The 16,749-nt window shown below is 41.5% G+C and overlaps 1 protein-coding gene across 3 annotated transcripts in view; it reads right to left on the reverse strand.

Moving 5' to 3' along the window:
* KCNQ1 (potassium voltage-gated channel subfamily Q member 1) overlaps positions 1-16,749 on the reverse strand; it is a 459,783-nt gene that overhangs the window by 65,197 nt on the left and 377,837 nt on the right. The window lies entirely within an intron of this gene.

A 16,749-nucleotide genomic window follows, 5' to 3' on the forward strand; every position in this document is an offset into this window, starting at 1 on the left:
GGGTTGGACTATAAGACCTCCAAGGTCCCTTCCAACTCTGTTATTCTATTCTGCTCTGTTCTATTAATATTGCTCAGGAATAAAAACTATTAGAAATAGTGGCATTGTCAGGAAAGCAATTTCATACTTTTAGTCGGTGAAAGCTGCATTTGAAACACTGAAGAATTATTACAAAGGAACATCAACATTTTGATAAATATGTTTTACATTTAACCCTGCATTTCAAAGAGAAAACATAAATGATACAACTGTATGACAAAATGTATGATTAGAAAATGATTAGTCTTTTGGATCAGTATTTTCCAACCTTGGCAACATTCGCTGGATATATATATATATATATATATATATATATATATATATATATATATATATATATATATATACATACATACATACATACATACATACATACATACATACATACATACATTCTGGCAAGCAAGCAATTGCCAGCTTAGCTAGACCTTTAATACTAAAAAGTAAGGCTACACTTCAGAATTTATGAAAATCCTATGAAAATCCCCAAAGCCTCTGTTTAAAAAAAAAAAAGACAATAACTCAAAAGATTACATTGATGTATGAGTATTGAGGGAACACACCCAATGCTCCCACCGCTCCTCCTTTGTTGAGAATGTTTTCATGAACATTCCACAGAAATGATGGCACTTGCCACTGTCCCTAAATTTCTCTTTTTCAGGCCGAGGGAGGGACCACGCCCTGCCCTCTGAGTAGAACAGGAGAATGAGTTAAAACGCGGTCAACCGGGACACCATCCACCACCCACTGTTGCTGTGCAACCCTGTTTCAAAGGATCATGTGTGCGTTTCTCTTGAACATGCCCCAAAATGAGGTTGCATGGCAACCAAGCTCAGAGAGTTGCTCCTGACGTGATCTGAAGTCAGTAGCAGCCAAGAGAACCTCTGGTGACACTCTCTAAATTCTGTCCAGGTGTCTCAGCTTAGAGCCCAGGCCCTTGGACGAGGGTCAGACCTTTGATGCAAACTACCATTTATTTTTTCCAGGCAGAATCTTGGGTTATACCCACGGATCAAAGTTAAAAACTCATCTGGAAACGGAATTTCACCTTGTTCCAATGTTAAAAAAAAAAAAGGGGGGGGGGAAGAAATCAGCAATCATTTCAAGAGCTGAATGGAAGAAAGCCCAAAGTTGCATGAAACGCTGGTGAGCTATAATGAAAGTTTCCACAAATTTGGATGGAGTCTTTGGATTCATAACAGAGCTGGAAGCTAGTTAATTTTTTTTTGCCTAGGTTTTGCTGCCAATCTTTTGCATAGATCATTGCATTGCACATTTTGCTTTTCAAAGATGATAAAAGCCTCTTTTTGAAGGAAACCTTTTAAAAGCAGTAATGTCAACTGTCCCTCCTTGCCCCCACTTTTAAAGAAGGGGATATATGTCGTTTGGATCCGAAGCAGTGCAAGTGAAAGTCCCAGCGGAAGAGTTTATGTGCGCTGTAAACGGCCTCAAAAATCAGGGCAATCTTTTTTTTAAAAAAATGTGATAGTAAAGGAATGCACGTTGTTTGTTTTGGCTACTTAGCACAAACTCTCCACCTGCATTTGATTGAGTTTAGCCTCTGACTCCTCCTTCCCTTTTCAGCCATGAAAGAACAGGAAGTCAAGAAGGGAACGGGAGAGGGAACACGTTGTGCTAGCAGTCAGACCACTGTTTAAATTTTTTTAGCCCCAAAACAAACATGAATACGGAAAGATTTTATGGCTAGATACATCAACAATCTCTGCTGTTCTAAAAACCCTCCTTACAATCATTTACTTGTTCACATTTTTCCACCTGTAGACAAGTTATTAGCAGTAGGTTTCTGATTCACAGTCCCTCTCTAAGCGAGCCTGATATATAAAGAAATAAATAAGTGCTAATATAAAGTATCTCCCAGGTTATTTTACAATCCTATCTGCCAAATGCCTGAACGGCTTCTCTGTAGTGTCAGCTATCTAACTGATCATTTGACTTTCATTATTGATATCCTCTGTGTCATTTTGTCTAACAAAAAAAAGTTATAGTTTGTTTTAGTCAAGCACAGAAGCAACCAAAGATAGTTGAAATAAAAGTTAGTTAGACGATCAGATAATAAATAAAAGAAAAATAATTTTGCACTGCAGAAAATCTAACGAATTAGTAATATAATAATATATTTATTGTCTTTTAAAATTTGGCTTTAATATCTCTTTTTGATCTTCTGCATTAGATAAATGATACAGTGGTGACTTCAAAGGAACTTTGAAAAGGTAATATCAGAAAACAAAAGATTTTATCGCAGCTCCTGGAACTCCGAGACACAACTCCTAGAATTCAGGCAATCAATGAAGGCTTCAGAGCGAGTGGTGTCAAAAGTACACTCCAAAGTACTTTGTGGATTTATAAGCCACAAAATATACAACCGAAAACAGAAATGCAGCATTTCTCTAGCACTTCTCTAATCTGAGTAACAGGAAATTGAACTGCACCACACTGAGCAGTATTACTTTGCAACTTGATGTGTAGGTCTAATATTAGAATCAGGAACAGGACTGAACATTTAGAATGTGAGAGAGGGGGCATGTATGCATATACTTATTTATTATATTATTTATTTATTAGATTTGTATGCCGCCCCTCTCCGTAGGCTCGGGGCGGCTAACAACAATAATAAAACAGCATATGATAAATCTAATATTTAAAATAACTAAAAACCCTTATTAAAAGTCAAACATACACACAAACATACCATGAAAAAATTGTATAGGCCTGGGGGGAAAGGAATATGTCAATTCCACCATGCCTGATGACAGAGATGGGTTTTAAGGAGCGTACGAAAGGCACATGCACAAGAATTTACTACATAAACAACAAAGTTTAGAATGAAAATGCAGTTTAATGTCAAATGCAGTGGTAGCTCTACTTAAGAACTTAATTCGTTCCGTGACCAGGTTCTTAAGTAGAAAGGTTTGTAACCAGTGTTCCCTCTAATTTTTTTGGGGGGTGGGCGGAAAAGTATAGTGTCTGAGCGGCAGTCCCTTCGGGACTGGGCAGCACAGAAATAATAAATAAATAAACAAACAAACAAACAAAAAACCCACCCTGTTTTGCCTCAGAGAATTTCAAAATAAAATACTGTACCGTGTGTCTATAACAGTGAGCTCATAATAGGGCAACTCTATCAATATCAAAATGCCACTTAAATAGTTGAGCTAGTTTCAAACTAGATTTTGATTTTCTTTCTCTCTTCCTTACTCCCATTCTTTTTCTTTCTCTTTTCCTTCCTCTCTTTTTTCTATCTGTTTCTCTTCCTCTCTTCCTCTCTCTCTCCTTCCCTCTCACTCTTTCCCTCTCAGCTTCTGGGCAGGTTTGGAAAACTCTGAGTTGATGATGATTTTTAAGTGAGCGATTGCTCACTGCTCAGCTTAGAGGGAACTATGTTTGTAACTAGAAACAATTTTTCCCATAGGAATCAATGTAATAGCAAATAATGCGTGCAAACCCATTAGGAAAGAAATAAAAGCTCAGAATTTGGGTGGGAGGAGGAGGAGGAAGAAGAGGAGGAGGACAGTCGCTGCTCAGAGCAAAGGGAGGGTTTCTTTTTTCTGGCCACTGGCAGAGGTTTATTCCCTCTCCAAGCGCCCAGATAAAGGAAAATGCTTTGTTCGCTCTGGACTGCCAAAACCTCCTTAAGCACCATCGAAAGGCTCCTCTGGCAGCCCAGAAAAGCCCAAGATGGCCGTGATTAAAGGGGGAATGGCAGGAAACTGGCCGGGCCTTTGTGCCGCTCTCAAATTTCCTGGGAAATTTTTCCGGGCTCAGGTTCTTAAGTAGAAAATAGTTCTTAAGAAGAGGCAAAAAAATATTGAAAACCCGGTTCTTATCTAGAAAAGTTCTTAAGTAGAGGTACCACTGTACTGGTAGAGTGTTTCTTCATATGTTGAGAGAAGCAGATATGTGTTCGGGGATGAGAAGAAAAACATATAAATAGATTTGCTTATTACTATGTTCACAAGTACAAGATTGGACAGACAACCTATTATTATATTTGTTGGGTTTTTTTTTTAAAAAAAATCTCATTTGAAAGTCTTTCAAAAGAAAAAAAAATGAATTGTAATAAATCTCAGAAAGCAGAAAATCTTACAGAGAAATAAAGCCAGGGTTGGATATAGTTGCTTCTGCTGCTATGCATCAGCCCAGTTCTATAAAGTAAAATGACAATAATCTGTCACTGATGAATCTCTCTCCCTTCCCCTCCCTCCCTTACACCCTCCAAAATAAGATACTTATGTTATTCATTATTCTTTCAGTATTGAGAAGCTTGAGAACCTTTGATAATACACTCCTCATGCATGTATATGTGAGTACAAAAAGGTGAGATATGTCTCTAATAAACATATGATTTACATATAATATAGTTAATATCCATTTTCATGATCAGATGTTCATTTTTTTCAATAGCTGAACCAGAGATCATGAAAATAAAATATGAATCCTCTAGTTAATTGCCCAATAAATGCAAGTCTTTTCATATACCGTAGCTATATCAACCACCAATAGAAAGATGTAGCAATTTGAAAACTGCATGTGATAAAACAACTGAAAAACTACTCTAGGGGTGAAATGACATGCAATGATCAATTTGAAACCTGTCCACCCATCCCACCCACACTTCCTTCCTAAGATAAGCTGAAAATAAAAATAGAAAAGAGGCAATAAGGGTTTTAAAACTCTTATTTTGCCCTGTATTTGATATACAGTGATCCCTCTATTATCGCGAGGGTTCCGTTCCAAGACCCCTCGCGATAATCGATTTTTCGCGATGTAGGGTTGCGGAAGTAAAAACACCATCTGCGCATGCGCCCTTTTTTCTATGGCCGCGCATGCGTAGATGGTGGAGTTTGCGTTCCCCGCTGCCCACGCAAAGGGGAAACCCCGATTCGGCTCCTTGCTGTTGCTGCGCTACCAAGCAGATCAGCTGCTGGGCGGCCGAAGGAACCTTCCCTGGGTCTTCCCCCTCTGGCTGGCGGGCGGGCGAGCGGCAGGCATCAGCAAGGAGCCGGGGTTTCCCCTTTGCGTGGGCGGCCGGGAAGACCCAGGTTGGGGGTTCGGGGGGGGGTGCTGGGAAGCCCCCCAGGCCGGCTGCGACCTTTTAAAACAGCTGCGCCGCTTCCCAGCTGAGTCCTGAAGCCAAACGCCAAAGGCGAACTTCCGCGTTTGGCTTCAGGACTCAGCTGGGAAGCGGCGCGGCTGTTTTAAAAGGTCGCAGCCGGCCTGGGGGGCTTCCCAGAACCCCCCAGAACCCGGGTTGGGGGTTCGGGGGGGTACTGGGAAGCCCCCCATGCCGGCTGCGACCTTTTAAAACAGCCGTGCTGCTTCCCAGCTGAGTCCTGAAGCCAAACGCGAAAGTGGTTTTTTTTTAATTAATATTTTTTTAAAAATCGCGATATAGCATTTCGCGAAGATCGAGATCACGAAACTCGAGGGATCACTGTATACAAAATAACCCCTACATTGAAGACACTGTATTTTCATCTCCACTGAACGAAAAGAAGCCATGGATAAAAATTATTATTGAAAAAGGCTCAAAATAGAAGATGTTATCCCTTGCTGCTCAGCAGGAACTTTCATACTCTATGACTCTTTTTATTAAAAACAAAACAAAACAAAACAACCCACAACACCCATATCTGAAATCTTGAACGTTATTTGAAGAAAACCATGATGTTTAAGAAAAACTGCTTTCAGCTTGAAGGTGCAATGCACTCAGTTATCACCTGACTGGCCTGAGGTCTGAAAGGACAGCAATATTATATACAGTGGTACCTCTACTTGCGAACTTAATTCGTTCCGTGACCAGCTTCTTAAGTAGAAAAGTTTGTAAGAAGAAGTAATTTTTCCCATAGGAATCAATGTAAAAGCAAATAATGTGTGCGATTGGGGAAACCACAGGGAGGGTGGAGGCCCTGTTTCCTCCCAGGAGATTTCTAGAGAGGCCCCACGGAGGCTTCTCCCTACCTTTTCTGGCCCTGTTTCCTCCCAGGAGATTCCTAGAGAGGCCCCACGGAGGCTTCTCCCTCCCATTTCCGGTTACAGTTTTGGAGGCTCTGGTTTGTAAATCGAAAATGGTTCTTGAGAAGAGGCAAAAAAATCTTGAACACCTGGTTCTTATCTAGAAAAGTTCGTAAGTAGAGGCGTTCTGAGGTAGAGGTACCACTGTATTTGAATCTTGCACTGTTGTTCTTATTCCATAAACATACATGATATGCCATATTTGTAACTGTGTGGATGTCAATTACTGTAAAAAAATCTCCATTAGGAAAAAAAAAAATCATCATTTTTTCCGAAGATGGTGGCACATATATATGCAGCAGCTTGATGCTCCAGAGACCAGTATCTTTTTGTTTTCTGAACAGTTTTTATCCCAGAGCCATAATTGCACTTAACAATGTACTAGGAGGTCACCATCAGTGAACTGCTGGACAATACTACTTGGTCTGTTATGTGGATGTTGGATGGTTCCGGTGGGAAATTGTGATGGGTTGAGCATGTTTTTCGGATTGTTATGTATGTTGAGATTGGTCTTTGGCATCATACGAATTTTGTTGCATGGGTACTGTGTATATACATACAGTGACAATAAAGTATTTATTTTATTTTTATGTATGTGTTGTTTGGTTTTTAATTATGATAGGGTTTTTAGTTTTTTAATATTAGATTTGTGCCATTATAATATTGTTTTTATCGTTGTTGTGAGCCGCCCCGAGTCTTCAGAGAGGGGTGGCATACAAACCTAATAAATAATAATAATAATAATAATAATAATAATAATTATTATTATTATTTATTATTTATTTTTTATATTTCATATTCAAGAAATTTAGGATTATTTGTCTGACAGAAATAGAAGTAACAAAGAAAACACGGATTTCCTGTCTGTTGAATTACTTATCATACAAAGCCAGATACAGCAAAAATGAATTATGCAAGTAATATATATACAAACAATGTATTAAGAACCTCAGGAACACTGAATCTCCTGATGTGCCAATACTGATAAATTGCTAGGAATAAAACAAAACATACTGTATCACCAGGAGAGATAATGCACAGACTTGAGATGGATGCAAAGTAAATTTCCAAATAAAACACCTCTGAACCTCCCTTGGTGGATTACCAATAAATAAGTCAAAGAAGCACGTAAACTCTGTTACCTGAAAAAAGTATAGACATGTGAGAGAACCGAGATAAAGATAAAATTGAACTCACAATCGGAAACTTTACAATAAGTAGAATGGTGAAGAAAAGTGGGATTCTCCAAACTAGGGATTTCAATCTAAACTGGGGATTTCAATTTGCCTTTCAACCTGCTAGTTGGTTTTCAAATTGCTCTGTTGATGCCAGATGCAGTAATAAATTTAACACAAATGATGATAATAATACAGGGTTGGTTTGCGGGGTTTCCATCTTGGGTGGGTGGCACCTAAATATATAGCCCTCAAAAGTGCCAGTAACCACTTTGCGGTTTGAGCTTGAATCAATTGGCAGTTTGAGTTGGCTTTCAAATAAATCTAAAAATGGTCAGGGTGGAGCACAAGAACAGAGAGTTGCCTTATTCCTGTGGGAAGGGTTTTTGTGTGTGTGTTTCACCTCTTTTCCCAATTGTGGCTAGTTTTTCCTTTCAGATATTAAAACAAGATCAAGGACCAGACACTCATCTTCATCCCTTTGAAATTTCTGTGTGTGGTCCTTCTGGTTTTCCAGTTAAAATGGAATTTGCATTGAAAGCATGACTTGAATCTTTCCCCAAACATGTCACAGATTTTGGAAAAGCTTCATAATAAATGGAGGTCCCCTTCTCATTCATCAGTAAAACGCCAGGGAAGTGTAAGAGATACAACTGTTTTAAATGGACTGAAAAAATCATCATATTCACTGAAATCTTTCTGATACCTGTTTTGTAATGGGCATTCCGAAAGATGGGAGTTTATCTATTATATCCACTAATCACTTACAAGCAATAAGAAATGGCAATAATAACGGAAAGGTTCGGCACTGATAATGGCAAAAATGTAAATGGTAGATGTGAGCATGTTGTCAAAATGGTTCTTTTATCCCACGTGAACAGTAAATGACAATAAAATGTCTGTGTTCACAGAATACAACTTAATCTAATCATAATCCTTTCCATGACATGGGGTAACTAGATAGGATAGCATAACTATCATTATTATTATTTATTAGATTTGTATGCAGCCCCTCTCTGTAGACTCACGCAGTAGTCATTTCTTAATCCTCCTAGCTATCACCCATAAACTTCTCTTTTTCCTAATTTATTTATTTATTTATTAGATTTGTATGCTGCCCCTCTCCGAAGACTCGGGGCGGCTAACAACAATATAAAAAGACAATGTAAACAAATCTAATATTAAAAATAATCTAAAAAACTCCAATTTAAAGAACCACTCATACATACAAGCATACCATGTATAAATTCTATAAGCCTAGGAGGAAGGGAAATTTCAATTCCCCCATGCCTGATGACAGAGGTGGGTTTTAAGGAGCTTGCGAAAGGCAAGGAGGGTGGGGGCAACTCTGATATCTGGGGGGAGCTGGTTCCAGAGGGCCGGGGCCTCCACAGAGAAGGCTCTTCTCCTGGGTCCCGCCAAATGACATTGCTTAGTCGACGGGACCCGGAGAAGGCCAACTCTGTGGGACCTAACCAGTCGCTGGGATTCATGCGGCAGAAGGAGGTCCCGGAGATATTCTGGTCCGATGCCATGAAGGGCTTTATAGGTCCTAAAGTATATTTTCTACTGTATGTAATTGGGGACCAGTTATGCCTTGAACAGGCAAAAGGAGCGTCCTCCCCCTCCTCCTCCTTCCTTTTCCTCCTCCCCTTTCCCTCCTTTTTCACACTCAAATTGCAAAATAATGTGAATACTACTGAGGGAACAGCTCCTACAGAAATCCTGTTTTCCCAGGTCCTCTCTGGAGCATTACTGTACCTCAGTCTCAGGAGAGTCAACCGACTCCTCAGCAAGGAGTTGATGCATTGTTTTTATGTGTATTGTTCTAAAAGACAGTTAAGTTGCTACAGTTGAAAGACTTCTGCAAATCTAAAGGGAGTTCGTTTAGCCCAAACAAAACTGTTTGAAGCTAAATTTAGCCCCCCTCTGGGAAATTAATGACTCCACTTGTGCAGGTTACAGAGCTTATATTAAGACATCACTTTATTTTAACTTATTTTAATTTTTTTGCAGAATTCCTGGAACAAACTTCTAGCAGACGTGGTTGGTAAATCCACAGTAACTGAATTTAAACATTCCTGTGATAAACATAGATGCATCCTAAGATAAAACACAGGAAATAGTATAAGGGCAGACTAGATGGACCATGAAGTCTTTTTCTGCCATCAATCTTCTATGTTTCTAATTCAAAAATTTTGTTTGGCCAATTTCCCTTTTCCTCCCTTTATCGCTAAACATCAGCGACACATTGTTTCAAAGTCATGATCACCAACATTTGATGGAAACTGTATCAATATGGATAGTGGCACATATAAGGAACTTCATTTTGAATTGCACGAAATGCATGGAGGTAAGGGGCAAATATGTTTTCTTGGAGAAAAGTTGGTCACCCCTGTCCAATGCAACAGGTTATGGAGGCTGCAGTCTGTATTGTATTGCATTGTATTGTTTGTCTGAATTTATAATTGTTGGGCTCTACTTCAGCTGCTTGTTCAAGGGTCTTCTCTACCCTAGTTTGAGTGCTGAATCTGCTGTTCCTAGAAGATAGCAGCTTGGAGTCTTTGCAGATCAAGAATCTGCAGGAGTGTTGTGTTGCATGGCCATTCCTTAAGTCTCTTTAAGTGTGATACTACAAAACTGGCTTGTTATGAGCAATGTAACTGAATTTGAAGAACTGTCTGTAGACAATCCCCAACACTTTACCCTTAGACTATCTACGGTTGATCTCACCAGGTTCCTAAGAGGTCAGTAAGGGGCGTACATAAGCTCACTAGAGTGCCTTCTGTCCCCTGTCCTATAGTCTCTCCTATATCTCCTATATGTTCTCTTTTATCTCTTCTATCTTTTCTATCCCTTCTATCTCTTCTATCTCTTCTATCCTTTCTGCTATTCTCTCTAGTTATATTTTACTGCTATATTTTCTCTTCTCTTCTTTCTTTAATATATTATATTTGAATATATCCTCTATAACCTTCACTGTGTATTATTGTGCATTGGACAAAACAAATAAATAAAAAAATAAAATAAATAAAAATAAATAAATAGATGCCTGGGATTAAGAATAGCAGGATCATTGCTGCTTACGCTCTTGAAGCTCAGAGAGTTTGGATGTAACTTCACGTATCATGTGAGAAACTGTTGGAGATTTTTCAGAATTATGAACTCATTGGTATGGGTGGACATCCCTGATGGGCTTGGCAGGGTTTCAAGCATGACCTGGAAAATGCCTTTCCTTTTTTTCTCAAGAAAGTTGTTTCTTGAATATTCTGGCAACATATTTTCCCTGGCCTCACTCCTGATATAATTATACCACATCCTTATGATTTATCTGGTCTGCATTTGACCTAATTCCAATTAGTCATTTCTACCTGGATGCACAAAAAAAGTTGCCAAATTAAATACACACTTCTAATCTTTAATGTTTGACTGCTTTTTTGGACAAGTCTGGTCAAAGACTCTGTCTGCTCCTGAAAGTGTAGCTTTCATAGCAAATAGGAAAATCTATGTACAGTGGTACCTCTACCTAAGAACGCCTCTACTTACGAACTTTTCTGGATAAGACCCGGGTGTTCAAGATTTGTTTTGCCTCTTCTCAAGAACCATTTTCCACTTACAAACCCGAGCCTCCGAAACTGTAACTGGAAAAGGCAGGGAGAAGCCTCCGTGGGGCCTTTCTAGGAATCTCCTGGGAGGAAACAGGGCCGGAAAAGGTGGGGAGAAGCTTCCATGGGGCCTCTCTAGGAATCTCCTGGGAGGAAACAGGACCAGGAAAGGTGGGGAGAAGCCTCTGTGGAACCTCTCTAGGAATCTCCTGGGAGGAAACAGGAAAGGTGGGGAGAAGCCTCTGTGGGACCTCTTTAGGAATCTCCTGGGAGGAAACAGGGCCAGAAAAGGTGGGGAGAAGCTTCCCTGGGGCCTCTCTATAAATCTCCTGGGAGGAAACAGGACCAGGAAAGGTGGGGAGAAGCCTCTGTGGGACCTCTCTAGGAATCTCCTGGGAGGAAACAGGGCTGGAAAAGGTGGGGAGAAGCTTCCATGGGGCCTCTCTAGGAATCTCCTTGGAGGAAACAGGACCTTGAAAGGTGGGGAGAAGCCTATGTGGGACCTCTCTAGGAATCTCCTGGGAGGAAACAGGGCCGGAAAAGGTGGGGAGAAGCTTCCATGGGGCCTCTCTAGGAATCCCCTGGGAGGAAACTGGGCCTCCACCCTCCCTGTGGTTTCCCGAATTGCATACATTATTTGCTTTTACATTGATTCCTATGAGAAAAATTGCTTCTTCTTACAAACATTTCTACTTAAGAACCCGGTCACAGAACGAATTAAGTTCGTAAGTAGAGGTACCACTGTACTACTAAAACATTCATTGTCATGACCCTTAACTGGGCAAACTAATGCATCGTGGGGCAACAATTTTTGAACCTAGGTACCTCAAACGGGTTACCTTACATAACGTGTCCAAAATCTGGCTCCCATGACCCTTGAGGAAATGACATTTTGGAAAGTTGTGACTTCTTCAGTACTGGGGGCATTGGTGGGAGGGACAACTGAACTGTACGGAGAGGGGCGGCATACAAATCCAATAAATAAACAAACAAACAAACAAATAAATAAATAAATAGATAGATAGACAGACAGACAGACAGACAAACAAACAAACAAACAAAGAAGCAAATAAGAGGGAGGGGGAGAGAAAATAGGAAGCCGCCACATATAATTGGCAGGTATCAGTGAGTAGGAGCTTCTCCTTTTCCTACTGCTGTTGACTCTCTGCCTGGACTCTGGCCTAAAACCGAATGGGCAGTTTAGCTTTTCTCCACCATTGGGGGCCCAGTATCATTAGAACCCCTAGGCTCCCTCCCCTACCCCAGGCACAGCACAGGGCAGGATAGGGGCACGGGGCGGTATCTGTGGACAAGGACGTCTGTATCCCATGGAATCCCTCAAACTCCCATTGTCAGGCAGACAGGATCAGGTGTGGGGTGGCCTGGGTGGCAAACCAACTTCCTGTCAGGAAGGCAGGATCAGGCAGTTGGCCTGCCGTGTCCCCCTCACCAGAAGCCTTCTGCAAATGCAAAGGGGCTGACAAGACTTTGGGGCAGAGAAATCCTTTGCTTGAAGTGTCCCTTTGGCTTGCAAACCCCTTTCGTACTGTCCCAATCTCAGCGTGAAGAGCATTTTGCAAGTGGGGGAGATTATGGGGCAGGAAATTCTTTGCTTGAAACCTCGCATCGGCTTGTAAATGCACTGAAACTGGAGCGATGGGAAAGGCGTTTTCAAGGAGTATAAGATACACCTTTCCCCCCCACTAAAAGTGTGGGGTTATGACCTATAAAGCCCTTCATGGCACCGGACCAGAATATCTCCGGGACCGCCTTCTGCCGCACGAAACCCAGCGACCGGTTAGGTCCCACAGAGTTGGCCTTCTCCGGGTCCCGTCGACTAAACAATGTCATTCGGTGGGAGCCAGAAGAAGAGCCTTCTCTGTGGTGGCCCCGACCCTCTGGAACCAGCTCCCCCCAGATATCAGAGTTTCCCCCACCCTCCTTGCCTTTCGCAAGCTCCTTAAAACCCACCTCTGTTGTCAGGCATGGCGGAATTGAAAATTTTTTTCTCCCTCCCCCCTAGGCTTATAGAATTTATACATGGTATGTTTGTTGGTATGATTGGTCTTTAAATTGGGGTTTTTTTAGATTACTTTTTTAATATTAGATTTGTTACATTGTTTTTTTATTGTTGTTAGCTGCCCAGAGTCTTCGGAGAGGGGTGGCATACAAATCTAAATAAACTAAACTAAACTAAAAGAGGGTGGAAATACACCCATCTTTGGCTTCCTGAAGCCCTGCCCCCATGTCCCATTTTTATGAAAAATGAGCTCGTTTTTAAACAAAAATGAAGTGCTCAGAGGATTTGGCAGACCTGCAGAAGTGGGGGGTGGCAAAAACAGTCCAGTTTTTGCACACACACGCACAAAAGGCAAAAAACCGGGACCTTTTGCAGTTGGTAAGTTAGTAACCCAGTTGTTAATTGAATCTGGCTTCCCCATTGACTTCGCAAAAGATTGTCAAAGATGATCCCATGACTTTGGGATACAGCAACGGTCATAAGCACGAACCAGTTATCAAGCCTCTGAATTTTGATCACTTAGATCATGGGGCTGCTAGAAAGGTCATGAATGGTCATAAGTAGTCTTGGGTGTGTTGGATTTCTAGAAGGGACCGTTACCTTAAGCAAAGTGCTCAGCCCGCTGGAACTGAGCCAGGACCTTCCGGAGGTGATGGTTATTAAAGTACAGACATAGCATGTTCGAATGAACAATTTCTTTTATTAGAAAAGTAGAAAATAAAGTTTGTCTGAAGAGACATAAAATGGCACATCTACATTGTAAATGAAGATGAAGCGTAATGGAGGTTCTCTAAAGCTAGAGACCGCCTTCTTCTCCAAGAAGGAGGATGTGAGCAAACAGGTTACATCACAAAGGAGGAGCTACATTAATAAACAGAGTTAACTATCTAACTACTGGATGTTTCTCAATGTCAAAATCACAGCGTGACAGGGTGAACTGAACTTGCAAAGTTTGGGTTTGCGCCAAACTTTGGAGTGTTCGGCAGGCCGAACCCGAACTTTTTAAAAAATTTGGGTTTGGCGTTCGGCGTTCGCTCGAACACCACGAAGCTCTGCCGCCTGGGAGGAGAGTGGGGAATCCCACAATGGGATTCTGGGGGCGGAGCTTTGACATCACGGCCAGCTGAAATGGGAAGGAAGGAGTCTCCGTGACATCAAAGCCCCACCCCCAGAATCCCATCGTGGGATTCCCCACCTCCTTTTGCTTGCAGCACCGCTGTGGCATCCTTTTCTGTAAAAATAAAAGGAAGCAAAAAGAGGTGGGGAATTCCCCACCTCCTTGTTTATTTTTACGGAAAAGGACGCCGCAGCGGCACTGCTGCTGTTCGGGTTTGGCGAACTCACCCGAACTTCACAGCAAAAGTTGGGCCAAACTCGCCGAAACTGAACTTCGTTGGGTTCGCCCAACACTAGTCATAAGCAGTATTGGGTACCAGTATGGGCCACACTGAGCACCGATAGTAAAAATGGTGATGCACACGCAGCTCCTGGTAACCAGTGGGCGCACGTGTCCCAATATGAATTTGCTTCTGCGCATGCCCAGGAAACAAAATCTCACCAGAGGACGCAAGTACCTGGGAGATTCTGGCAATTTTTTGCTTTCGCGCATGCATGGAATAAAAAAAAATCACTGAAATCTCATGGGTGCGTTTCCTCTCACAAGATTTTACACAGAAACAAAATCTCACCAGGACACATGCGCGCACGTGCCGGACACCCAGAGCTGTGCGCGCATAACACCGGCACTAGTGGTAAGTAGGAACTCCCGCCTGGTCACAAACCACTTTTTTCAATGCTGCTGTAATTTTGAACTGTCACTAAATGAACTGTTGTAATCCGAGGACTACTGTACAGTACAAAGAAAGCAAGAAACTCTCCTCATAAAGGCTCCAAGCCTCCTATTTTTTGTTCCAAACACACACAAAAGCCCTCAGAATCCACTTTCCCTCGAAACGCTGTCACGAGTCCCCTAAATCTCCATTCGTAGGGACTTTTCTTGTGTTAAAGATCGTATTGCAAATCTGATTGCAAGTTCAAGGGCCAAGTTTATACTCCCCCTTCCAAGACACACAAAGCGCAATGGCCATATAAATCACATTGCTGAAAGAAAGATATTTTTTTAAAAAAAAAACAGCAAAGGGGGAAAAAACCAGGCTGCGTGTATCTTAGAAGCTTGTTGCCAGATCTCTTTCTGGGGACAACAATATCTACTCTGAGTATCTTTCATACAGCTCTTTAAGCTTGGAATGAGGGGAGGGAGGTGGGGGAGAAAGAAGAAGAAGAAGTCAAGAGAAGCTTTTGCAAACTTTTATCAGATGACTTCAATTACTTGACCCAGATATCATATTTGGTGATTTTGTGCTGATCTTTCAGTTTGACAGATCAGTTACAGTTCACTGTAAGTTCCAACTGTATTTCCATGCATTGTGTTAAGGCCTGATTCAAAAACAGTTTTATTTGATAAAAAACAGATGTCTCTGAAAGAAGTGTATTCCTCTTCGGCTGAAAACATTATGCTTCAGAATTGAATGTACCTTACCAAATTTATAAGTGCTGCATCTCCCTCCATGGCACAGAGCAATGCTATATTTTCTCCCTGCTGAGGGACTTGGAGACACCGGGGCGGTGACCTCAAAACCTTATGAGAAATGGGAAAGCATCTGGTTCTAATTTTATCTTCGGCCCTGTCTTCATGCTGGCATGTATGTTTACAATATGGCTCCCCTTTGACCTTCCACTCACACTTAGCATATTAGCCAACATATTTCAATCCCAATCAGGGCTGCATGTAACAATTAGCTTTTACATGAGTTGTTTTCATTTAGTCAAAATTCAATCTAGGGGCTTTCTAGCTAGAATGCAGCAGCAGGGACCACTATAATTCTAGGCTGCCTAATCAAGCTTAAAATACTTAGGAGCAATATGAAATATAGGGAATTAAGACTCAGGATTCACTCTTTCCCTTATTTTAGTTTGAGCATCTTGATAGAGTAGAGTAGGGATGTCAAATTCAAGGCCCATGGCCTACATCTGGCCTACAGGGTGCTTAAATCTGGCCCATGGGGCTGGCTTGGAAATATGAAAGGACCAGCCCATGATGCTTTTGGCGGCTAAAACGAGGTGCATGCAGCTCCCCTGTACCTCATTTTTACTCTACATGGCCTCCTGAAGAACTCTGCCAGCTGAAAAAGAAAATACCGTCCAAAATGGCCCAAAAATCAGCCTGAAAAATACCCCCCCCCCCAAAAAAAAACAACCTGAAAAACAGCCCCAACATGGGTCTAAGAAAGCCTGAAAAACAAGCCAAGCATGGCCCCCAAAACAGCCAGAAAAAGGCCCAAAAATGGGCCATGGAGGGACCCCATTTTGGTCAGCAGGGTGCTGCAGGAGACATCCATCCTGCCCTTTCCTCTGGTATAGGAGAACTACAATTTGCTGGCTGGGGAATTCTGGGAGTTGAAGTCCAAATATCTTCAAGTTGCCAAGGTTGGGAAACACTGCTTTACATAACTGCATGAAATAGTTGCTCTTTGGCGATCAGTCTATTTAGTTTAGCATTGTTTACCAACAGAATAGAACATTTGTAGTTCAGGATTGAACTCTAGGATCCATGGTGGTCTCTCAACTTGATTGCTTTTTTGCAGACATTTCATTACCAAACTAGGTAACATAATCAGTGCTAGAAGAGAGATCTGTTGCTGTCTTTTCAATTCTGACTTTATGGGTGTTTCTTCTTTAGTGTTGCTCTTATGCAACCAGAACTGATCCCTCTGTTGCTTTCTTTAACTATCCTGCTCTTGGCTACTGCCATGTCTAGTTCTCTGCTTGGTGTACTTGTATTGGCTATATAATACTTGGCCTTATTATGTCCCCTTTC

Source organism: Erythrolamprus reginae, chromosome 1 (genome assembly GCF_031021105.1).
Source record: "Erythrolamprus reginae isolate rEryReg1 chromosome 1, rEryReg1.hap1, whole genome shotgun sequence".
Lineage (NCBI taxonomy): Eukaryota > Metazoa > Chordata > Lepidosauria > Squamata > Dipsadidae > Erythrolamprus > Erythrolamprus reginae.